At 42.7% G+C, this 26975-nt stretch overlaps 1 long non-coding RNA gene across 2 annotated transcripts in view; it reads right to left on the bottom strand.

Annotated features, from left to right (window-relative positions):
• Positions 1–26587, bottom strand: part of LOC130543852 (uncharacterized) — an 85295-nt gene extending 58708 nt beyond the window's left edge. For both annotated transcript variants that reach the window (XR_008959533.1, XR_008959532.1), the window contains exons 1-2: positions 26297–26587; positions 8391–8439 (exon numbers count right to left, since the gene is read on the bottom strand). This is a non-coding gene — a long non-coding RNA (uncharacterized LOC130543852). The remainder of the gene's footprint in view (positions 1–8390; positions 8440–26296) is intronic.
• Positions 26588–26975: the final 388 nt, after the last annotated feature.

The raw sequence follows: 26975 nt of genomic DNA, 5'->3' as shown, positions 1-26975 counted from the left end.
AAGATGACGTGTATCTACACACCCGCATACTGTCAGTCGCCACTAGTAGTCTGCAACTTGCTCTGAGGTCAGGCCTATCATCATCACCGCTTCTAGATAAAAGTTTTCTTATTTATAAAATGGATGGACTTTAAAGACACTCAAAAATAAACTCAATGAGGTTTGAATATGAAACACCATGTTCGTAGTCTGAGCTAATAACATTCCCAAATGGACAGAACAAATGGATATGACAACTCAAAGGTTGAAACGTCATCCATGCTGATGCTTCTTTGTGTACCCAAATATTGCAAGGACCATTTTTTATGCATTAAAGTCTCTGAAGGCAATAAAAATAAAGCCCCACATGACCACCTGTGTCTAACTGCTAAGCCTGTCCCTCAGAAAGTCCCAGATGAAGCCTACCTTTGCTGAAGCAAATACATCGTGCCATTTCTACTGCAGCCGATATTCTAAGCTACACTACTGGGAATGCCACATAAAGCTATTGACATCTTGTTTGTAGTTTCTCTGGAGAGTAAAATAAAAAAAATTTTCAAGAAAGCCACACAGTGTGAATAAATATTACTTTTCCAAAAACCACATGGCTCTGTTGAATGCTCAGTGCTCAGCTGCATCTATATGGTAATCCATTATAGCTAACACCTGAAATCGAAATTAGGTATTACTACTGATCAGCACATCAGGGAATCTGTCATTCTTTTAACTGATTATCCATAGTTCTTTTCTCTTCAGAACCTACTGCATGACCAGAAATAATGTGAAATGTAAGCTGGAGTTTATACAAGATGCTATAGTGTACTTTAAAATTGCTGATCTTCATTGAATTTGTGTGGGAAACATTTTTTTCCCAAATTATTACCAGATGATTGCAACATATCGCAGTCGATTCACACTTGATTTCAATTCCACTTAGAAAGGTAGGACGATGACGAATGAGGACAAGATTACATCCTAACTCATGTGAGGTCATCTACCAAAACAATGGCCAGCTAAACTTGTTATGTCTAGAAGTAGGGAGCATGGGGTACAACTCTCCCTGAAACTAGCCAAATGACATAGGGTACAAGGTAAAGGAAGTGCTGACAAGGGAAAAGATAGGGAGTTTGGTTTACAAGAACATTAAGTCTTAGTTACTTGACCTTTGCAGTAATAAAAGGTCAGAAAACTTCTGGCAACTGGGCAGTTGGGTTTAAAGGAAACACGATGAGTACCCGAGCCACAAGGACAGTCTGGTTTCAGACAGACTCACAGCAGAAGGAGGCTGGAAGCATGGATGCTTCCAGGTAGACCTACAGAGAGGGCAACTTGTTCTTCAGCTGTCATGGGCCTAGCCACGCATCTCCTACTAACAACGACTCAACCCTCCGGTGTGGACAAAATATCTGCATTGAACTCTGGGAGTCAACGCTTATTTGAGAACTTAAATTTAAGAGAAAGGAGCTAAAATAAGGAACTGCATAATGTGAAATATAAGATGACTATGTTTTTAGCGAAAAAGGTAGTGCTTTTCTTCATATATGGCAATCCCTTCCAGAACAGTACAGTACCCATCTAATGACTAGCCATGCTGTTACTGAGCAAGGAAAGCACAGCTCCACCTTGTTACATCCTCTTCAGTCTTTAAGACCAAGAAGGGTCCACTTCAACCAAACCTCTCACCACACCCCTCACCAGCATGCTTGCTAGCTAGATGGACACAGGGCCCACCCCACTGCTAGGTGCTACGTTTCTTGAGAGAAGGGACCCTCTATTAGCCATCTTGTATCCCCAAATCCAAGGACAGTACCTGGCACCTCATGTTTCCTAATAAGAACTTCATGCACAATGAGAGGAATGAGTGGGAAATGAAAAAGAGGAAGACAACAGGAATTCTAATTTTAGTTCACGTGTATAGGCAGACATAAGGAAATGCCCCAGTTTAGGGAAGGTGCTCACACTCTACAATGGTGGAAACACAGAACCTGACAAGTAGGTACTTGATAAAGAACTGAGCGTGGAATTGTGCTTCCAAACATTACAGTAAACCGTAATGCTTGATTTAGATCATCACTTAAGAGGCAATACTTTCGGGGCGCCTGGGTGGCACAGCGGTTAAGCGTCTGCCTTCGGCTCAGGGCGTGATCCCGGCATTATGGGATCGAGCCCCACATCAGGCTCCTCCACTATGAGCCTGCTTCTTCCTCTCCCATTCCCCCTGCTTGTGTTCCCTCTCTCGTTGGCTGTCTCTATCTCTGTCAAATAAATAAATAAAATCTTTAAAAAAAAAAAACAAAGAGGCAATACTTTCCTCGTTTAAGGTAAAAATGAATGAATGAAAACACTTCAAAAAGAGAGACTAAAATACAGGACAAAGACACCTAAAGGAAAAACGTAATATAATAAAAATGGAGGGACCTCTAATTTCTCCCTCCTATATTTTAGAAACCAACCAATATTAAAATGTTGAAAAACACATTAAGCAATTAAAACCCAGAAAGGGTAAAGAATCCCATCTACAACCAAAACACTTAGGGAAATCACTGCTTAAAGCACAGATGAAATTGCAAGGAGTCAGGAGGGGGAGGGATGGTGCCCCTCCCATGAAAGCAGAACATATCCAGAATATGCAGCAAAGGAGGAGACCGTCCTGGAGAAAAATGGAGATTCCTCCTTCTGAAAGAGGTTTGCTGAATGTCCACAATAGCTAAATCGTGGAAGGAGCGGAGATGCCCTGCAACAGATGACTGGATTAAGAAGTTGTGGTCCATATATACAATGGAATATTACTCAGCAATCAGAAAGAATGAGTTCTCAACATTTGCTACAACATGGACGGCACTGGAGGAGATAATGCTTAGTGAAATAAGTCAAGCAGAGAAAGACAACTATCATATGATTTCTCTCATCTATGGAACATAAGAACTAGAATGATCAGTAGGGGAAGAAAGGGATAAAGAAAGGGGGGGGTAATCAGAAGGGGGAATGAAACATGAGAGACTATGGACTATGAGAAACAAACTGAGGGCTACAGAGGGGAGGGGGGTGGGGGAATGGGATAGACCGGTGATGGGTAGAAAGGAGGGCACATATTGCATGGTGCACTGGGTGATATACACAACTAATGAATCATCGAGCCTTACATCGAAAACCGGGGATGTACTGTATGGTGACTAACATAATATAATAAAAAATCATTATTAAAAAAAAAATGAAAGAGGTTTGCTGAAATAGGATAATTTTTTTTTTTTTTAGAATTTCTGAGTCATGTTCTTCAAAGATCCAAGAGGACACTGAATCTTTTTTAAGATCTAGAAAAATAAAGAAAAAGGTGATGCACAAATAAGTTACATGCTGAAATCAGAAAATATTACATGGAGATAAAAACACGGAAGGGGGAATAAACTATGAGAGACTATGGACTCTGGGAAACAAACTGAGGGCTTCAGTGGGGAGGGGGTGGGAGAATGGGATTGGCTGGTGATGGGTAGTAAGAAGGGCACGTATTGCATGGTGCACTGGGTGTTACACACAAGTAATGAGTCATGGAACTTTACATCAAAAACTAGGGATGTACTGTATGGTGACTAACATAATACAATAAAAAAATTATTAAAAAAAACCCCACAGAAAGCATGAATCTCTAGTCTGCCACAAAGTCCCCCACTGTAACCCTGTGGATCACAAGGCCTCCCCGGAACTAAAGAGGTTGAACAGAGATAAATATCTAGATACAGCATGTTTAAAGTTGTAAATTCTGTATATAACTAAAAATCCTACACAAATCTACAAAAGCAGAATATCTATGAAGGAACAAAAATCAGGCTAATAGTCCTTTTCTCTGCAACATTAAGCTCCAGAAGACAGTGTGGTCAATGGCTCACTGTAGGCTAAGCCAAGTAGAATGGGCACCAGAATACCATCCATATGGAGAACAGAAGTCCCAAAGTAGACCAGGTGCTTAGGGAAGAATCAGTACATGATAAAGATTGCTAGACTAAACTATAGCTATTTTAAAAAGCAAACAAAATTCAACATTTTGAGGAAAAAAAGGATTATGATTCAGAAAGTATATAGCCAGATATATATGTCTGAAGCTAACGGAAAGGTATTCTAGAGCGGGAAGTATAGCAGCCATATATCTCCCTTCCTTGACATATGAAGCAAATTCATATTCCAGCAAATACAGAGATTAATTAAACAATCCAAAAAAAAAAAAAAAAGCTGTGAGGCTCTAAACCCTGTGACAGGAGCTATATTTATATAATAGGAGTTAAGATGGTTATGAAAACGAGAGTAAATCCTCAAAATGATTAACCTAAGAGAAATAACATTCTGAAAATATTATAGGAAAACAATCCGGATACAAAATACTTAAAATAGCTGAGAAGTGAGAAGTACCAAAAACATATGGGATAAAAGTAAAAGCATGGGACTATCATCAAGTACTGCTTTACTCTTGATATGAATAATTAGAAGAAAAAAGTTCTGAATGGTACTTTGCTAATTTAAAGATAATTATTAAGAGCACAGAGGATCATGGGGAAGGAAGAGAAAGCTGAATGGGAAGAAATCAGAGAAGAAGATAAACCATGAGAGACTCTTGACTCTGGGAAACAAACTGAGGGTTGTGGAAAGGGACTGGGGTGAGGGCATGGGGTAACTGGGTGATGGGCATTAAGGAGGACATGTGATGTGATGAACACTGGGTGTTATACGCAACCAATGAATCACTGAACACTACATCAAAAACTAGTGATGTGCTGTATATTGGCTAATTGAATTTAAATTATAAATAAGTAAATAAATTGGCATTCTAAATAATATTACTAAAGGTAATTATTGGAATGATAGAAAATAGAAAGCATATTTTCCAAATCACAAAGTTCATTCGATAAAGTGAAAGTGACCTCTCCCTCAACAGACAAAAATAGAAAAAAAACCCAAAAATGTTGATTATCACACATAAAAAATCATAAATACAAATAGGTTAAGTTCCTCTACCAAACACCAAGTCATTCAGACCTGGCTTTCAAACACAGAAAGATTAACAATAAAGCACAGAAACTGATCTATCAGGTGTGCATGGGCACAAACCCACAGCAAAGTAGTATCAATAGCAAGTGAAAAGGCTTTAAGGGGAACAAAGGGAATCATTTCAAATAGAATAAAAATGTGGAAAAAAAGATGGTCTCTTCAATCAATGGTGCTGGGAAAATTGGACAGCTACATGCAAAAGAATGAAACTTGACCACTCTCTCACACCATCCACAAAGATTGACTCCAAATGGATGGAAGACCTCGATGTGAGACAGGAACCCATCAAAAACCTAGAGGAGAACATAGGCTGTAACCTCTTTAACAACGGCCATGGCAACTTTTTCATGACACATCTCCAAAGGCAAGAGAAACAAAAGAACAAATGAACTTGTGGGCCTTCATCAAGATAAAAACCTTCTGCACAGTCAAGGAAACAGTCAAAAAAAAATAAGAGGCAGCCCACAGAATGGCAGAAGATATTTGCAAATGACACTACAGATCAAAGACTACTATCCAAGATCTATAAAGAACAGCTGAAACTCAATACATGGGAAACAAATAATCAAATTAAAAAATGAGCAGAAGATATGAACAGACACTTTTCCAATGAAGACATACAAATGGCTAACAGACACATGAAAAATGCTCAAAACCATTAGCCATCAGGGAAATTCAAATCAAAACCACATTGAGATACCACCTTACACCAGTTAAAATGGCAAAAACTGACAAGGCAGGAAGCAACAAATGTTGGAGAGGATGTGGAGAAAGGGGATCCTTCTTACACTGTTGGTGGCAATGCAAATTGGTACAGCCACTCTGGAAAACAGTGTGGAGGTCCCTTAAAAAGTTTAAAATTGTGCTACCCTATGATCCAGCCATTGCACTACAGGGTATCTACCCCAAAGATACAGATGTAGTGAAGAGAAGGGCCATATGCACCCCAATGTTCATAGCAGCACTGTCCACAATAGCTAAATTGTGGAAGGAGCCGAGATGCCCTTCAACAGATGACTGGATTAAGAAGATGTGGTCCAGGGGCGCCTGGGTGGCACAGCGGTTAAGCGCCTGCCTTCGGCTCAGGGCGTGATCCCGGCGTTACAGGATCGAGCCCCACATCAGGCTCTTCAGCTATGGGCCTGCTTCTTCCTCTCCCGCTCCCCCTGCTTGTGTTCCCTCTCTCGCTGGCTGTCTCTATCTCTGTCAAATAAATAAATAAAATCTTCAAAAAAAAAAAAAAAAGAAGATGTGGTCCATATATACAATGGAATATTACTCAGCTATCAAAAAGAACGATTTCTCAACATTTGCTGCAACATGGACAGCACTGGAGGAGATAATGCTAAGTGAAATAAGTCAAGCAGAGAAAGACAATTATCATATGGTTTCTCTCATCTATGGAACATAAGAACTAGGAAGATCGGTAGGAGAAGAAAGGGATAAAGAAAGGGGGGGTGATCAGAAGGGGGAATGAAGCATGAGAGACTATGGACTCTGAGAACCAATGAGGGCTTCGGGGGGGGGATGGGATAGGCTGGTGATGGGTAGTAAGGAGGGCACGTATTGCATGGTGCACTGGGTGTTAATTGCAACTAATGAATCATCGAACTTTACATCAAAAACCAGGGATGTACTGTATGGTAACTAATATAATATAATAAAAAATATGATTATAAAAAAAACCCCAAAACAGAACACTTTAAATCAGAAGCAGGATGACTGTCTTTGTTGTGTCTATTTACCCACATACTGGAGGGCCGGGCCAGCAGTGTTAAGACAAGAAAACGGACTCACTGGCAAGCTTGTCATTATTCACAGACAATGACTGTCCACCAAGAAAACACACAAACAAAAAATCTGCAGACAATATGCTGGAATTAAAGAAATCATACATATTCACTTAATCCAGCAGTGGGAATGGAATGAATGAACTTGAGCTAAATTCACAAACAGAATTAAATCTCAGAAATACCGTTGAATGTGAACAGCAAGCCACAGATGATTATGCACCACGTGAGACCATTTTTATTATACTCAAAACCAAACAAAGCTGCACAATGCATTGTTTAGGGATACGAACACTTGTGGTAAAAAACCATTTTTAAAAAAGAAGGGTAACGGCATAATGCAGAGGAGTGGCTGCCTTCAGAGCAGAAAAAGAACACGATCAAGGAGAAGCACCCAAGTAGCTTCTACTTCTTAAAATGAGGGAGGGGGGGACGGTGTCAAGAGAAGGGGCTTTAGAACTATGCCTCATAACTTGCATATATGTTATAGACTCTTTAGTAAATGTTCAACTGCTACATAAACCAGACAATTTAAATTAATGGGACAGTTCAAACAAATGATGGATACATATTTAAGTGACAGGCTTAATTAAAGCTCCTGTTAAAGACAGCTCCTCTGTACAAATTTCATTCACAGCAGGGTTACCACAGGAAACACAATAACCACCATAACATAACAGTGAATCAATGTCTCTTACTCTGGGGAAGGAGTACAGCCCTTTAAGGAGAGAAAGGGGAACCACAGTCACTGAGGGCCAGCCAGGAGCCAAGTACTGGGCAGGAGGTCTTCAGATCTGTTTTATTCCACAAACCCAAAAAGCCCCTGGAGAGCTTTCTCCCCTGGCCTCTCCCTCCAGCCAGCTCTGCAACAAACATACATTAGGCCTTCCTTTTATCGTCATAAAGTTGATCGCACACCAGCCTAAGCACATGTCTCTTCAAACCATGAATAATTTCTAGATAACCAACAATTAACTTGCAGAACCTACAATTTAGTTCTAGTGCAGCTCTCAAGGTATCAGTAATCTGGCCGCTTGTCTAATACATGTGGACAAGAGAGACTGTAAGCTTAATAGACCAAGAACCACACCCAAACACACTGTTCCAACTTTGAAAAGAATATGTGATCACACACGGACACACAGACACATATGAAGATTGCAATCTCACTAGTAGTCAGGAACAACATATTAAAAACAGTGGGTTTTCAACATGTCAGTTTGCATATATACACACACAAAAAATCATCGCCAGTGTTGCTTAGGGAAATTTACACACAACTTCCATAAAAGTTTCCATATAAATTTATATGACCTTTTCAAAAACAATTTGGTCATATCAGTAGTTTAATGTGGATACATTTCCATCTAAGAACTTCACATCTCGGTAACCATACAGGAAAAATTCTCCCACATGTTTGCAAAAAAATTAAAAATCACAAGAATATTCTTTGCAGCACTGTTTTTAAAAGTGGAAGGAAATACATGTCCATCATTTTTTATGTCCTCAAGTAAAATTAAAGAGCTAAAGTACCACATTTTCAACAAGAATCTCAAAAGCTAAATGAATTTAACAAAAACTTACCTCAAAAAGAGGATGGAGTCCAGCTCCTCCCTTTCTGACTTCTTATTCCCTAGAATGTATAAAAAAAAATTAGTTATCATGACAATGTGTACATTTTAAGATATTAAAAATTATGTTATCTTGGGGGCGCCTGGGTGGCACAGCGGTTAGGCGTCTGCCTTCGGCTCAGGGCGTGATCCCGGCGTTCTGGGATCGAGCCCCACATCGGGCTCTTCCGCTATGAGCCTGCTTCTTCCTCTCCCACTCCCCCTGCTTGTGTTCCCTCTCTCGCTGGCTGTCTCTATCTCTGTCGAATAAATAAATAAAATCTTTAAAAAAAAATTATGTTATCTTGAAAACACTGAAGCTTGAACACACACTCATTTATTCAAAAACTACCAGGAGGTTGTGTGGAACCCCTGTCAGGAATGTAGATAAACACCCAAGCCACAGCACCTGAGTCCACACCTAGCAGAGCCATTCTTCGCTAGCTGTTTAACCACAGCCTCCACGTTTCCCAAATCACTGTCAACCCGTGGAATGCAATTTATTTGTTTCTCAATTACTTATGAGCTCAAATTATGAAGGAATGCACAGCAGATGCAAAGAAAGAGTTCTAGCTTTTTTGATGTGAAGAGGCACAGAGCAGTCAAAACTATGAAAAGCCACGCATGTCTTCAGGTCACGTGCACTGTCCTTTCGATAGTGACAATAAGAGAAAATACAAAACCTACAGCAGCCAGTTACATTTATTGTCCAGTCTCTCTGCCGGGGGCCCTGCGCTAAGAGCTTGCCATTCAGCATCTAACTTGGGAAGTGGTAACCTTTTCTGCAAAGGGCCAGGGAGTGTATGTTTTAGGAGTGTATATTACAAGAGTAATCATTTAACGCTGCCACGATGGTGCAAAAGCAGCCATGGGTAACATAAATGCACTGGTATGGCTGTGTCCAACAACTTATTTGTCAAAACAAGCAGCCAGTTCTAAGTTGTGGACCCCTGATCTAACGGAATGCCCACAGCTCTAGGAAGTAAGGTAAGATGGCATTTGTTCATTGAACAAATACTAAAGAATGTCTCTGTGTCAGAGATTCTTCCAGGCCCTGAGGATACAGGCGTGATACAAAACACAAAAAACCATGCCCTGAGGAAGCTTATATTCTGGCAGTAGGAGGCATTCAGTAAATGAGAAAACCAAGAGGAAAGGCTAATGGGGAATGCCCAAACAGGCAGTATTCAATTCTGACCAGGGAAGTACACCTTGCTGATAAGATGACATCCGAGCAAAGATCTGCAACAGGTAAGGAAGAGAAACACATGGACATTTGGGGGTAAAGAAATAAGCCATATGGACATTTGGGAGAAATTTGTTCTGGGCAGAGGGATTGGACAGTGCAAACTCCTTATGGCTGAGCAAGTCTGGCGTGGTTAGAAAACAGTGAGAAGGCCCTTGAGTCTACAGCGAAGGGGGAGAATTGCTGCAGGTGAGGTTAGAAAGCGGGTAGGGTAAAGGCTGGCAGGTAGGTGGGGCTTGAGGCCATCGTAATGAGTTCCACAACTGGGAAGCTATTTGAGGGTGCAGAGTCATATTTTTAAAGCATCACTCCAGCTGCTCTTCTGAAGAGACTCTGGCAGGGATTGGGGGGGGGGGTTTAGGTCACAAGTGTGGAAAGGGGAAGACCATTTCTGAGAATAACTGCAATAATCTGTGTGAGGATAATGGGAGCACCAGCAATACCAGCACAGGCAGTGAGAAGAGGCCAATGACTCTGGATATATTTGAAGGTAGAGCCAATAAACTCGGGTTTTGGCCTAAATAACGGAAGGCTGACGTTATCATAAGATGATTTCATGATTCACAGCAAACATTTTCCTTCTTTCTGTTGCTTTGGTATATTTTCTTCCTGGTATTCCAATCAAAACACAAATTGTATTAAAAGCAAGAAACTTTAAAATCTCAATCCTAGTTTTATTGGTTCTTCATGATGATTCTTCGTAGTAGACTGCAAGAATGCAGAGTTTTCATCTCCTAGCAAGAGATGTCTATTTCTCTATTTGCATCAGAGAGGCACGGAACTTGTTCTGGTCAATGGGACGTTAACAAACGTGAAGCAAGCACGAGTTTGAAAAACCTTATGCACCAGCTAAGCTTGGAACCCTATGGCCAACATTGAAAGGAGCTCAAGATAGCCTGCAAGCATGGAGTGCCCTGGTCAACAGCGTGCCAACCACAAGACACGTAAACGAGGCCATCTACCACCAGCCGATGTGAGAGGCATGTGCAAGCCTAAACCAGAACTGCCCAAGAAACCCAGAAAATTGTAAGCAAAATGACTGGTTGTTTTATTACGGCACTTAGCTTTGGGATGGTTTGTAATGCAATCCGTTATGCAGCACAAACTAACTGACACACTCTTGAACAACTACATTTTTTTCTAAAAGGACAGAAAGAGCGAAAGGGGAAAGGAGGGACAGAGGAGCTTTCAAATGGGGTTTTTTGGTTTAAGGCTTTTTTTTTAAAAAGGGATTCTAATATCTTTCTTTGCTATTTTGATTACCCATAATATCACACTTTTTTCCTCCACACACCTGTGAAAAAAAGTTAAGTGGAGCAAAACTAGGAAACAGGATAAAAGTCAGATTGTTTCCTATTTGAATTTTCTACCAATTTGGAAAAAAATTAAGCTCAAGATTTACGTCAATTTATAACTCACAGGGGAAAAAACTGAGCAATTCATTGAAAAACAAAAAACAAAACCCCTTGTTGGCATCCTTGGGCACGGGCCCGTATTTGACTTGATGACCGTCTAGAAGCTGGAGCATTCTGTCAGACTCTGAGCCATCTGGTCTGTGTCCGAGACCACCACAGCGCCTCGCAGCACGTTCTTTCCCCTCCATGCCTGACGTCTGCCTTAGGTTCTGCAGAAGCAGTCAGGACACCCATACATTCCTCTCTGCATCCTCTTCTGTATACCTGACCCTACATCAGCCCACATCCCCCACCATCGTGCACCATCAGTTATCTCCCTTTAGTCAGCCTGCAAACAGTAAATGCAGCCTGTAAAACCCTCCCCTGACCACGCTACGCCCTGAGTTACAGTCCCCTGTCTTCACCATCAAACTTTCTAAAAGGGTATTCTTGTGTGTAGCCTCCAGTCTCACCCCCACTCACTCCATCTCTCTGCTGGCTTAGGATCCCCCCACTCACCTAGATTCTCCTTGATGCACTACCACTTCCTAATCCAGCTGCCCCACAACTTTTGCATTCTTAAACGTTGCCGACATTTCATTCCTTGAAATTTGCTCTTCTCTGGCTTTCTGTGACAAACTGCTTTCCTGGCATCGAAGCCCCTTCCCAGCTCCACACACTACTCCTTTATCTTTCCTCTTTATCTGCCCAATAAAAGAAGCAGTTACCCCGAATCCTTAACTGTCACTCTATGAAGAACACATCCCTTGGCAACAGCATGATTGCACCTCTCTTCTCCCACGCTCCCATTCCTACATTTTTACTGCCCAGCCAGAACCCACATCTGGGGTGTCCCACGGGCACCACAACTCAGACTGCCCAAAACTGCACTCATCCTCCTACCTCCCGAACCTGGCTCCCCTCCAGAGTTCCCACAACTGTTGTGGCAGTTTATGAACCAGACTCAACATTCTGAAAGCCTATGTGCATCCCTATGCCCACGGCAGCATTACTTAAAGCTGAGATATGGAAGCAGCCAAAGTGTCCATCAACAGAAGAAGTGGTACATACGTACGAGGGTATATTACTCCACACCATAAAAAAGTACGAGATCTTGATATTTATAACAGCATGGAAGTACCTAGAGGGTATTATGCTAAGCGAAATAAGTCAGAGAAAGTCAAGTGCCATATGATTTCACTCACATGTGTAATCTAAAAAAAACAAAACAAGTGAATAAGCAAGCAAACAAAAAGCAGAATCAAACATATAAATACAGAGAACGAACTGATGGTTGTAAGAAGGAAGGGGGTAGAGGGATGGGTGAAATGGGTGACGGGGAGTGTAGTACAGGCTTCCAGTTATGGAATGAACGAGTCACGGGGATGAAAGGCACAGCATATTGAATACAGTCAGTGCTACTGTAATAGTGCTGTACGGTGACAGATGGCAGCTACGCTTGTGATGAGCAAATCACTACGTTGTACATCGGAAACTAACGTGATACTGTGTGTCAACTCTACTCAAGTAAAAGAAAGATTTTTTTATAAATAAGACTGAGTTAGAAATAAGTGTGCTAACATGTAAGGATTTCCAAAATAGACTACATAAAACAAATAAGAAGGTGATGACAGCAGCTAATATTTACTGAGCACATATTATGTGTCATACTCTGTCCTGAAATCCCAGGATACGTGTTAACCTGTTTGAGGCTGACAGGAGAAAGCTGAGTCAGAGAGAGGTGACGTCACTTGACCAAGGAGCAACAGCTGGGAGAACAGCGCCAGGAGCCAAACCCAGTCTAGCTCCCCAGGCTACACTATCCTGTCACCTAAATACAGAGCAGATTGTGCAGTGTGACATTATTGGCTTGATTTTTCAAGGAATATTTTACACAGGTATATAAGAGATAAAAATCACATCTTTTCAAGTTACACTGAGCCAGAGATCAAGACTCCCTCAGGTCTTTCCATTAAGAAACACAATATAGGGGCGCCTGGGTAGCGCAGTCGTTAAAGCGTCTGCCTTCGGCTCAGGGCGTGATCCCGGCGTTCCGGGATCGAGTCCCACATCGGGCTCCTCCGCTAGGAGCCTGCTTCTTCCTCTCTCACTCGCCTGCTGTGTTCCCTCGCTCGCTGGCTGTCTCTCTGTCACATAAATAAATAAAATCTTAAAAAAAAAAAAACAAAAAAAAAAACACAATATAAAGTACAAATGGGGCCCTAATTTGGTCGGTTCCTGAAATTGAGCCAACCACTGGCTTCTCTTTGCAATCATGATATAGATAAATTAATATTACCCTGACCAATCAACATTTTCCTGTGCTCATTCTTTTCTGGCAACTGGCAGATCTATCTCCATGTTTTGTCAAAATCAGGGGTACTTTTTTTTTTTTTAAGACAAAGAGAAACTGTGTGCACACCGGGGAGGGGGGGGCGAGAGTAGGAGCAGAGGGAGACTGAGAGAGAGAATCTTATGCAGGGGCCCAGCACAGAGCCCATGCAGGGCTCAATCTCACAATCCTGAGATCATGACCTGAGCTGAAATCAAGAGTCAGACGCTTAACCAACTGAGCCACCCAGCCATCCCAGGGGTACTCTCTAATATATCTGCTTCTTGCCTCTTCCTGAAATTTGGGGTAACACAGCAAGTCCACCTCCATACTGTTACAAGCTTGGGCTGCTGTGTGGGTCCCGCTACATGGCCCCACAGCAGTCTAGCTTTCCTGTCCCATGGCCTGCGGTGTTCCCAGCCTGTCTTCTCATCACTGCTTGCTGCCACAATAAGGACAGACACGGGCCACATGTGCCCACCTTCTGTAAAACCTGCTTCTGCCACGGCTTCCACAGCTACTCATTTTGCTTCTCCAGCACCACTTCTTTCTCTTACCTCTTCCCTTTTCTGTCCCCAGTCACTGCTCAGTATTGGGGCAAAGGATCACACTTTTTATAAAGTAAGTCAAAAGAAAAGAAAGGCTTTACAAAGAAAGGTCCTGAGTTCAACTCAGGTCACTCTCTTGCTTGTCCTCCCCTGGGCTCCCCATCTCACCTTAGTTAGAGGAAAATCCCAAATCCTCAATGAGACCTACAAGCCCCACCTGGTCCTACCCTTTCCTCCCCCACCCACAACTCCTCCAACTCTACTGACTTCCATTAGATTCTCAAGCCTATTTATGACTCAGAGCCTTTGCACTTACTGTTCCCTCTGTTTGGAACACTACTCCCATAAATAACCACCAAGCTATTCCCTGCTTAACCCGATCTTGACTCTAACCCCTTTTCAGAGAGGCCTTCCCTGACCCTGCTGCCTAGACCAGCGTACACACACCCCTATCAAGCTTCATTTTTCTATAATCATTACCTGAAATTATACATTTACTTGTTATTTATTGTCCATCTGCCCGAATGAATGAAAAGCTCATTAAACTGCAGATTTATTTGGCACACAGCAAACCCTCAGTATCTACCTGTGGGATGACTTTAAAAACAATGTATACTAACACAGACAGAATTCAAAGAGTGGCAAATCCATTTATTACAAGGAAAACCCTTACTCCCCTCAAATTAGATAAATCCTCAAATATAACTCCCACAGTCTTAAGTAGAACTTATAAAACGTCATGTAAAGTTTTCTCAATGCCCGAGGATTATCAACACAAAAGTCAATGCCCTTGTGATATATACATGGGCATGAGCAGAGATACGAGCAGTACTATTTTGTGTGGGAATGTATCAGAATGCCTTTCCAGAACCACTTTCTCAGGAATATACGAGCCAGAATGAGATTCCGTTTCTAGGAACGGGGCAAATGATATCCAGGCTGGCCAAGCAGAGTACCCCATCTCCCACGGGAATGGGCCCATGACCCAAGTAAAGCCAATCAGCATGGTCTCAGGACCTGGGGCCCTAGAGGAGCCACACTCTTCTCAAGAGTCACTAGCTTTCAGGGACCATCTCTCCTGCACCTGGAAGAGTCAGCCTGAGAATGAAGGAAAACCACAGAAAGGAAACAAATGGACATAGAACCAAGAGTGGAAGGAGTATTTTTCACCAAGAGGGAGGTCAAAAAAGAGAGTGGAGGTGAGAATGGGTGAGTGTCCTGGACTCCACTTACATCCCTATCAACAGTCATATGTACTTAAAGCTAAATGTTCCCGTACAGTAGTTGTGTGTATCATTAAATCTCCCCCTTTTAAGTTAGTTTGAGTTTCTGCCACTTGCAACCAAGAGTCCTCACTCATATAAATATGCTCAACATATACAGCTGACCCTTGAACAATGCAAGGATTGGGGCTGTCTACTCCCTGCATGCAACTTTTGACTCCCCCAAAACTTAACTCATAACAGCCTACTGTTGACCAGAAGCCTCACCAATAACATAAACAATTAACACATACTTTGTATGTATGTAATATGCACATGATATGCTGTATTCTTACAATAAAGTAAGCTAGAGAAAAGAAAAGGTTATTAAGAAAATCATAAGGAAGATAAAATACATTTACAGTCCTGTACTGTTATTATATAAAAAAAAATCCACATAGAAGTAGACCCATGCAGTTCAAACCCGTTGTTCAAGGGTCTATTGTACTATCACCCTGGTGGAGCAGAATGATTTTTAGGAGGAAAAAAAAAAACAAAACCTCAGCTGGTTAAACACACACACAGCTGCTTGCCAGGGGCTGGAGGGAGGAGGGACTGAGCGACTGCTTAATGGGTACAGGGTTTTCTGTTGGAGTGATAAAACTGCTCTGGAACTAGACAGAGGTGTGGTGATTACACAGCACTGCAAATGTTCTGAATGCCACTGAATTGTTCACTTGAAAATGATTAATTTTATAGTATGTGAAATTTACCTCAATAAACAAAATTTTAAACGTGAAAACAACGCTGCAATGCATTTCTTAATCGCCTTTAAGTAAACCTATCATCATTTCCTACAAAAGGAAATTAGGTCAAATGATATGTACATTTTTTAAGACCATTGGCACATACCAACAAATTACTTTCCAGAGAGATCATACCAAATCAGAATCCTATCAAAGGTGTATTGGAAAGCAAATACGGATAACCGGGAGGAATCATTAAGGGAAGAAACAGCAACTTTGCTAAAATCATCGGTAGATGCTTTTTTATTTGTAAGTTTATATATCCTAGATAACTGAAGTGACATTTAAAACATTGGTTCTTGTCATTTCTTCATTTGTGACATATATATGTATACTTTAAACATCTGTTCTAATTTCTCCTATTAATATGTAGGAGCTCTCTATGTACTGAGGTTATAACTACATCCTCTCCTATAAATTTCAAATATTTTTCCAGTTCATTATTTACTTACTTCGGTTAAAATGATGTCTGTTTCTGTACATATTTATTTAAGGAGCAGGAACAGAGGAATGGAACCATTCTTTCCAAAATAAATAGCTGCAACCTGACACGCGCACACACACACACACACACACACACACACACACGAGGTGATATTTTACTTCTACCCCGAAGTTCAGCACAAGTTCTACTACATCAGCCGAACTAACCCAAACACATCCTTATCTCATCAGATATGAAGTCCATGGAAAATAGAGGTCTACACTGTTTGCTCCAGAAATATGACCAGACATAAATAAAACACGTTAATCCCTTTAAAAAGTTGTAACGAAGCAACATAGGTCATCTGTTCCCCTCTCTTCCATGCTGTCTTAAAAATACTAAAAAAGATCTCATTGAATTTTTAGTAGTTATAACCTGTCCTTTTGGCGGGATAGTGACTTACTTTTGGTTTCTGTATATTTAAAATTTTACAATAGTGTCTCTGCAATTTTGTTTCCATGAAAGAAGCCTCACCCAAGGCTATCCTTACCCACAGCCCTCTGGTCCATCTGCCCCTCTCCCCGGACCTCTTTTTCCAACCTCTTCTCCGTTTTGTCCACACAAATAGTCCTTTCTTACAGCTGTTCCCCTTGGGATCAGAGGGTGGGTCTGATAATGAGTGCACGTACACAAGGGAGAAGGTTAGGGGGCTCCTTCAAGAGGCCTTAATTCTCGGTCTCAAATCATTACTTTAATGATGGGAACATCTGGCTTGTGAAAACAATCTTTGGCGCGGGAAGGCTTTTAGAAATTTTTCAAAACATCAGGTGGCTGCTACTCCCCCACAGACTTACATCCGTCTATTTGGAAATCACATTTTGGGTTTGTTTGCTTTTTTAATAGTTATTTATTCTAGACTTGGATTGCAAGTTCTGGCATCCCCAACACTGTGTACAGCCCCTGGCACCTATTCTGTCTGGATAAAAAATAACTGCTAAATGAACTAGGGAACTCTGGAGCCAGCTGCCTGGGTTCAAGTCCTGACTCTGTCACTTACCAGCTGCATAACCTTGAACAAGATTCTTATCCTCTCTGTGTCTCATCTGTAAAATGAGGATAATAATATTACCGATCCCATTTGGGAGGATTACATGAGTTAATTCATGTAAAAGTATTTCTGGCAGTGTTTGGCACCTGGAGAGTGCTGATTAAATGCTAATTACTACGATTACAAATAAGGAAGTATGTTACCAAAAGGAATCAAGATGAACAAGAAGCTCTTCATGTTCTCAGTGTATTTATCAACTAGTAGGTGATATCCTGCAGACACAAAGCCAAAGGCCATCAACGCCAAACGCAAAGTTCCAAATGCTGTGGGAATTCTGAGGAAATAGCACTTCAGGGCGGAGGGATAGATCGAGTTTATGTGGGAGATGGAGTGTGCTCGTGCTGTCTCCCGGAAGGGTTTTAGACGGTAGGATGGGCAACACCTTCTGGGAAAGGGACGGTGTGTCACTTTGGGCTCCCGGAGAAGTAGACACCAAGACAGGATTACACATGTAGGAGACTGACTGGGGGAACCGCCTGTGAAGGGAAAGGGGAGAGACCTGAGAAGGCCGGGAGAGGATTCAACCACAGTGCAGGTCTGACCCCCAGCGAAGGAGAGGGGGATGGAAGGAGGGTTGGGGAGGAAGAGTCTCAGACTCCAACTCAGTCCTGAGAAGGTCTTGACCACACCCATGCGGAGTCCTCAAGCCAAAGTCACCCTTCAGAGGCATGTGGCTCTTGCATGAGTGGACCACATTAGTACTCCTGCTTGCTCAGTAACTGCAAGTAACCTGAGAGAAGCCTAGCTTTGGCTAAACTTTGCTGGTGAATCAGAGAGCAGCAGCTGGAGCTATTAGTCAGTCATGATCCCCACAGCAGAGACCTGAGTGGCACATTCTCATGGCTCCCACGCTTGGGCACAGACAATGTCACTAGTACCTATGTGTCCTTCAAACCATGGTTGAAGTTCAGTGAATATGTTCCATCACTTAAAGTCAAACACAAGACAACATCAAAGGGCTCCTTATCTTTTAAGCTAAACCGTGGTTGCAATAGCGAAATTACGTATTTACTGTTAAAAATTACAACTACTTTTAAAATATCTCTCAGATGTGGTTTCAGTTTCTAAAAAAATATAAAAGACATAAAAATGGTTATGAAATATCTCTTTTGTAAAAATCACAGTTAAAAACTTGAAATGGGCATTCAGAACTAAGTCAGAAACAAAGCCTGACTAAGAATCTAAAAGGTAAGTCCTTTCTGAACTGGTAGCTTAAGGCAGCATATTGATCCAATGAGAATATTAGAAAACATTTTGCAAAAGCACATCTTACGTGAGGTTAAACCGCATTCACGGCAAAAATGGAGAAGATCAAAATTACCCCTAACCACTAGAGCCACACCCAGTAGGACAGATGGTCCCATAGTTGAGAGACGCGAAAGAAAGAAGACCACTGAGAACACAGCACTTCCCTGGGCCCACCTGCTGCACTCTGCGATACATGGTCACTGTGTGGAAGGCCAGACAATATGTGCACTACCTGAACTGTCCTCGTTTTATATATATACATTCCCCGGCTTCTGGCCCAGTACTGAATGCATAAGTTAAATGTATTTATGAGGGGATGCATGGTACAGGAGAGGGAACAAGACATCCTCAGTTCCTATCACCTCACCAGCAAGAAAACTGGCTCAGCAGTTGGTTGACTCTACCTCTTACCTTCTCAGAGAAAACACAAGCCATGGTGTGAGAACTCCCTCCACATCTAGGACCCCATTCTTAACTCCTCCAAGTGGCCTTAGAGGAAGCAGTGTCCCTCTTGTCAAGCCTGATCTCCTGTCCCACACTCTTGATCCCACTGAAGACCCCACCTTTCTCCATTTGTATTCCCTTTCTCTGCACTGTTTCTTCAATTTTGCTCTTTTATTAGTTCCTTCTTCTATGTATATCTACACGGAAATTTGCTCAGCTCTTAAAAAATATGAGAAGCATATCCACACATATGCACCCACCCACCCATCCTTGATCTGGGATTTCTCCCCTCTCTTTCAGGCATATTAATCTGTATTCTTTCCATCCCATGACCTAGAAATAGGACTCAAGCTAACTAAAGCAAAAACGGTGTTACTGGCACCTGCGACCGAGACGCTCAGGGGTGGAGATGGCACAGACATGGGGAACCTCTCAGCTCACACAGGTCCAGTGCGCTCGTCTCACCGTCCATCTCTCTGCCCCACTTCCCTTTGATTATGAATTCGATTTGTGGTGGGTTCCCTCTACTCTGGGGAAAGATGAACGCTGGCAGCCCGTGCTACATCCTCAGGGTTTGCAATCCAAAAGGAAGGAAGCTCTCACTTTCCCAGGACCCATGTTTCAAAATCAGGGAGTCTGACACTCTCGGGCCACTCACCAAGGGGACACGTCAGATTTGGCTCCTATTCTCTACCTACATCTTCCCGGTTCCCAATATCTACACACACCACAGGATAAAAGCCATTGTACACGTAACTCCATGGTGGCCACACCATGACCTTCACACAAGTTCCTCTCTCTGCAGTCCCTTCGTCCCCGACTTGTCAACTGGGAAAACCCCGTATTCGTCATTCCAAACCCACCTCGGACCTCATCTCCCTCAGGAAGAAGCACTGGCGACTCTCCAAGAGGCCTCTCTGCTGTGCCTCCTCTGCACCGTGCGTGTGGCCACCTCTACGGTTTCACCCGCTCCACCGAGGCACTAACACCTTCATGGGAAATGTAGTTGCTTCTGTGTCTACCTCTCCTATTAAACCAGAGGTCCCGGGCTTCTGCCTTATTCATCTCTGAACACACAGCCCTCCTGAGCAAACAGACAGACAGACACAGACACACACACGCACTCACTCATAGACTCTTGAAAAAAATGTCTGTGGAACTGAAATTTTTTTAAAATCCAAAGACAGCATAGTTGTCTACCACATTTATAGATTATTAATTTTACAATACAATAACATATTCCTCCTTTAAAGCATAATTTAAACTCTTAAATTGAATCAATTTGCTATTTTGATAGTCCATTTTTTAAATAAACAATTCTCTACAGTTTTATCTATGGAAAGATCAATACTCTAAACAGCCAGTAAAAGTATTTACGCCCAACTGCAAGTAAAGCACTTACAAACAAAATAAAAATACAAATTACAAAAGTTTATATCAAAATATTCTGGGCCGATCAATTAGCTCTTTTCCCGGAATAAAAGGAAGAAGTCAACCATTTTCAGTTGTCCCAAACAAACCATCTGAGCTCGACTGGACTTTTATCCTAGGTTCACCCTTCTCTCTTCAGAACTCCAGACATCCCCGAGCCCTCGAGGCAGGGATTGGTGTATGTGTGATACACATATCTGTGTCCAAAGTCCATCTTACATCTTAGAAGCTACAGATATAAAACGTCAGTAATTGATGAAAAATTAGCAAAGGGAGCCTTATGGCAAAATGACTTTGCTTCAAACAAGGCTGAATGAGAGAGACAAAATAAGACTGGCTGAGGAGCCTGAAATGACACCTCAGGCTCTGCTCTGGTTGTACAAGGTCCTTTGGCACTAACGTCCATGCAAATATTTTACCACCTGCTAGGCCCGCCAAGGAAGGGCACAGAGAGGCCAATGAACAGCAAAACACAAAAGGAGTCTTTTTATCTTCTGCCATGCTGAAATCGAATATAGCCTCAAGTCTCCCTAGAAGAATCTAGTAAAACAGACCAGGAAGAGAGCAGCACAAGTCAAAGCAACATTTTTGGGAGACATGCAAAAACTCTAGGGCTTTTGTTTACATATTAACATTCACTGAGGTGGGTAAATATATTTTCTGATATATAAATATACTTTTGAGTCAGATAACTAGCAGAGGCATAACATGGGCTTTATAATCAGGAATCCCAGCTCTGCCACTTCCCGACTGGGTGCTCACAGACAAGTAGTTACGCTCGCTGGGCCTCAGTTTCTCATCTACAGGTTGAGGGTAGGAACACGACCTGCATCAGAGGTTGTGGGAAGATTTGATGGAACCATGATGACAATAAACAACCATACCACAGCTTTCTATCCTTTTATTAAGTTCCACACCCCATGTCCAACAACCTCCTAGACATGTCCACTTGGATCTTGCCCTTTTCTCAAACTCAACACCCCGAACACCAAATTCACCTTCCCCTATCATTAGCCAGGATCTCCTCCTAACTCCTCTGGCCCTCTCCCTGACACTCCCGTTCTCCAAAATGCCTACCGCCAATTATCAAATTACACGAATGTGTTTATTGCCACTCGGACTACAGTGGAAACGGTCGTCTCAATCCTTGCTGCTGGCAGGCTCATTGGGAGCAACACTTAGGAAAGAGCACAGTGAATCAAGTCAGAAACACGTTCAAACGCAGCCATTTGACTTCAATGGAATCTGTCCTAAGGAAATAACACAAAATATAGAAAAAGCTGCTTCCCAAGATGTTTTGAGTGGTATTATTTATATCAGAGAAAAAAGTACAAAAGAAAGAGAGAAAGGAAGGAAACAATTTAACAATCCAGGAAAGGGTAAGCTAACTTACGGTACACAATTTCGACAAATGTTTGTAGTTAATAAAAATGAGAGGGAAAAAAATGAGAGGAACATGCTAATAATAAAATAAGTTTAAATGGCAACATTTAAAATTGTAATTGAACTTGTCCCTACCTAAAGCAGCAGATGCTTTAAAGGAAATATACCAAAATGTTCCATTTTACTCTGTCAATATAGAGGGAGTATTTGTGAGAAACTGTTCTCTCTTCTGTGTCTCCAAATATTTGGCCCAAGCCCGATGTCACTTGATTTGCCTGGACCATGGCCTCTTATCCCAGAACTCTTCTCCTTCAGACTGATCACTCCTCGCCTGGCTTCTACAAACCCCTTCATTATTTCACTTAGGCAACCACTAGCTCCTGCTGCATTGGTCCTTTGAAATCGCACCGCCCCCCCCTCCATTCGTGGAGCATCTTAGTTCAGACCTTCGTAATTTGTCTCTTCCCTTGCTGCCAGAAGTGTCACCTGTCCCGTCACCCCCCAATCCAATTTCCTGGCCTTGCTAACAGGCAGGCAGCTCTCAAATCTTATCATTTGACCTACTAAGAGTTCTTCAAGCGGCCCTCTCACCTGCAAGGTAAGATACAAGCTTCCAACTCAGACAAACGAGACCTTTTCTGATCTGGCCCCCAAACTGCCTCAGCTTCTGCCCGTCCGGCCACCACTCCTCTCCCCCCACCAAGATCCCCCAGTCCAACTCATTCTCCTGCCCCTACCCCTGGCCTACATAGCACTCTAGTCACGCATCTGACACTGTGAACACCCTCAGGGCAAGAATTCTCGCACTGCATCTCATGACCAACATCACCTTGTGACTCCCTCACTGGACTGGAGGAGGAGCAGCCTGGTGTTCCTCACCTTTCTACATCGCTGCCACGTGTATTTCCACTACCAGCTCCCATCTCCCCTTGCCCGAACTGTCTTCCTGCTGCCCCTCCCAAATTCTAACTTTGCTCTGTCCAGTGTGCAGCCACTAGCCATATATAGATACTGAGCTCTTAAAAAGTAGCTAGTTTGAAATGAGACGTGCTATAAGTGTACAAAACACACTGGATTTCAAAGACTTGGCATGAAAAACAGAACATAAAATATATTAATATCCTGTATTGATTACCTGTTAATATGATACAGATTAGATCTGCAGGATTAAATAAAATGTATTATTAAAATTAATTTCACCGGTTTCTTTTTACTTTTTTAAATAAAAGCCACACATGTGGCTCAGTAGTCTAGCCATCCTTCAGGGACCAGCACGAGTAAAACTCCTTCAAGACGCCCTTCTGTTTGTGCCATTCTTAATGATCTTTTTTGACCCCTTGAAACCCTATAATGGAGTCCAACATATAAGCCACTATCTACATACCATACTATATGCTTACTCTTACATCAATTCTTCTTGTTACATCAATACCATTTCTATATGGGGATTTGTAGTGGGTACCCAACTTTTAATTAAGCATGTAATCTTTGCTGGAGCAAGATAGCAATGCACAGAATTTTTTTTGGTTTCTGGTTTGTTTTATTTACTCATTTACTCTTCCATGGATGATTTCAGCCATGCAGGGAGAAATGGAAGTCAGGGGACCTAATAGCTCTTTGTTCTACCTGTAATTAACAGAATACATATAGGCCATTTAGTCCGTAGCTTGGCCCCATGTAAGGTCTGTCTGTGCCTCAGTCTCCCTCCTTGTCAAATAAAGTTAATAATTTCAGGCCAATCTACAATATGTAGCCAGATTAAAGTAGCTAAGCAAGTTCTAAATGGAGCCATTACCATGAATGTGTATCTCTCAGCCGATTGTCTTAAACACAGACTAATTTCTATAAAGAGAGAACAAATTCATAGCAATTATCAAAATATAAAGGGTGGTGTGAGAAAGTACCTATCAAAATATTTGTCCTATCCTATTAATGATGGGATGCAAGTAATGGCAGAGGAAATTTACATGCCTGCTGAAAGCTGAAGTAGTTTATACATTATACTTGGAATAACCTTTACAAGGTAGACATTACCAGACCCATTTGACAGTGTAAAGAAACCGAGGTTCAAAGACACGCTAAGTAACCAGCCAAAGTGATGCAGCCACAGGCTGCAAATCCAGATCAATGGTATCATCTTTGTATGTAAAAAAGAACATCTTTATTATCGCTTGAAGACGAAACAGGTGAAAAGCAAGAGTATTACATAAATATGCAAATAAAAATGCAACAATAATGTCCATTCATTTCCTTCAAATAGTTTTCTTGATCTTGGCTAATTCCTGTCTTTCAGATCAGGAGGCCATTTTTTCTAAGTAGACTTTTAAGTAGCAAATAAATAGGGTATTACATGTCAGGAAATAGTACCTTAACGAACTGTTTTTCTTTAAAGTCTTTACACCACAGTTGTTAGCGTAAGTTTACATTAGACATGACTAGAATTCTTCAGACACATTTACAAAAACGTAGTCCCTACGGATAAAGATTGCAAAAATAAAGTACACTGGGTCATTCCACAAACAAATGCATCCACAAAAAACAACCTAATAGCAAAGAACCTCTCTATGGTACAAAACTGAAGTCATAATGAGCTCAATGAAATGAAAAAAGAAAGTTCCTCAAAATAAGATACTGCACCTTAAAGTGAAACCACAATTACAGAGCCTTGAAAACGAACTACTTTCTCAGAATGGTAACAATGTAACAATCTCTGAGAAGCCAAACTGATCTAGGTTTAATTGATTCTGCCTTTACAAAATGGAGCAAACCTAATCCTGCAGACAGAGAACAAAAGTTCGAATTCTCTAGCTCAGAAAAACTCCCAGAGCATCAAATGCTTTAAAATACTGTTCAACTTTCCTTTATCAAAAATGTCCCTGCAGTAGGTGTTAATCAGTCACTACTAAGAACTCTGCACAATGCAACCTGCATGTGCATGAGATTTTACTACAGGGAGGAGACACTTCAGTTTACCAAGGACACCACGCTTCACTTTCAAAAGTCTTGAAAACTAAAACTAATCCCTCTTAACAGTAAGTAATTAACTTACATTTCATTCCAAACTGAACAAGATAGTGTAACTCTCAAGGAATCCCAGACTGTGAATAACTTGGCAAAACCAGGTGGGTGTGTGTGTGTGTGTGTGTGTGTGTGTGTGCTTCTCAGAGGTACTTCCCAGGGTATAAATAGAAATAATTGGCAACTTTCAATCTCATGAGCAAGATCTTTATTTAAAATTCTCACATATAAAATGAATTCTTTTATGTCATATTTCTTCAAATAACAAACACATTAAGACTACGTGTCCTAAATCAGGTGCTTTTTCCTCATTTTAAGAATAAAAAAGACATCTAGAAGAAACAAGGTGTCCTTTTCTCAGCCCCCCAAAACACTACAGACAGCACAGGTGTTTGGTCCTTCACAAAAGTTAAGACTAAGTAGGGAAGAAAATAGAAAACAAAACACAGCCCAGCAAGGCAGCTAGAGATCACATGCAGCAGGTGACAGGAAGCCTCGTGGACACTTCACAGCCACAAGGATGAGCTTCATCTCAGGTCAACAGCGGGCCCCCCTGGGCTCCACAGAACCTCCACCCAGCAGTCCATAAAAACGAAAGAAGGCAAATAACTATCACTGTCATCCTGGCAATAAAGAAGCAGCCGCCTCCTTGAACCCAGGAAAGCCACCCCTCCCTCCGACAGGAGGAGCCCACGTCACACCAAGGACACGAAGAAACCCAAGCAGCCAGACCCAAAATAAAAATAAAAAGAGGAGCATAGGAAGAGAGATGACAGCTAAATTAAATTTATCCTGGGAGCGCTCCAAGGCTCAGTGTATTTGAAGACTCCGACTAAAAGTAAAAATAAAATTTAAGGGCAGGGGGCCCACAAAAGAGATGACAGTTCAATTAAGTCTGTGCTGGGAACACTTGGAGACTCAGTCACTTAGGGCGTCAGAGTCAAAAATTAAAGTTAAAAAACGAGAGGGGAGGTGACATTTCAGTGTGTGTGTGTGCGTGTGTGGCCCAGGAGCACCTGGAGTGCAGGATTTGGTGGGGAGGGGAGAGAGTCAAGGCTTGGCCGGCCTCGAGGTGACCCGGCGTGAATCCGGGGTAAGTTTACACTCTGGGCGACAGGGCAGAGCCCCAGGGCCAGAGTGCCCGCTGTCGGGGAACAATGCTGGGCCGGGAAAGTAGGGTCTCACGCCACCCCCACCGCACCCCACCCCCATACCGTCCGCATCCCAGGCCCGACCCTCGTCCGGCCCACGTCCGGGCAGGTGCCCCCGAGCCCGGCGCCCCAGAGCGCTCTTCACCCAGCGGCGCCCGCAGGTGCTTCAAGCGCGTCAGCACGTCCTTCTTGGGGTCCAGCACCTTCTGGGGGAACTTCTTCACATCTCTGTGGCTCCTTCGGGAGAACATCCCGCTGTGGGGAACCCGGCCCCGCCGGCGGGGCAGGAGGCGCCTGCCCCGCGGGAATCACTACATATGGTCTGGGTCGGCGCGTGTCCCGCGGGCCACTCGTCATTCTCGCCAGGCAGCCGCCACAGCCGCTGCAACCGCCGCCACAGCCGATGCAACCGCCGCCGCCTCAGCTGTGGCTACACGAAGGAGGGGCGGGCCCAGTACGGCAAAGGGCGGGGCAGGAAGGCGGTGTCGGCGCGGAATCGACGGCCCCGCCCCGCGGGAGGCGCCGGCTGGCCCTTCGGGTGCGGCGCACGAGCACGCGATTTAGTTCCGCCTCCCGAGGGCGCTCTTGGAGCGCCGAGTCGGCACCGCGAATCACAAAGGAGCTGGGACCTTGAACACTCTGTACTACAAGTCCCAGGATGCACTGCGACAGAGCCCTCCAATCAGGTTGGCGAGTCTTAGGCACGATGGGAGTCAATGGGCTGGGTCTGAACACGTCCTTCCTCCTCACCCCACTGTGTGCCGCAAGGCCTTTAGGGAAATGTAGTTCTCCAGGGAGCGAGGCGCGGTGACTTACCTTTCCAG

This window comes from Ursus arctos, unplaced genomic scaffold (assembly GCF_023065955.2).
Source record: "Ursus arctos isolate Adak ecotype North America unplaced genomic scaffold, UrsArc2.0 scaffold_16, whole genome shotgun sequence".
Lineage (NCBI taxonomy): Eukaryota > Metazoa > Chordata > Mammalia > Carnivora > Ursidae > Ursus > Ursus arctos.
This window is presented reverse-complemented; position numbering and strand designations above follow the sequence as displayed.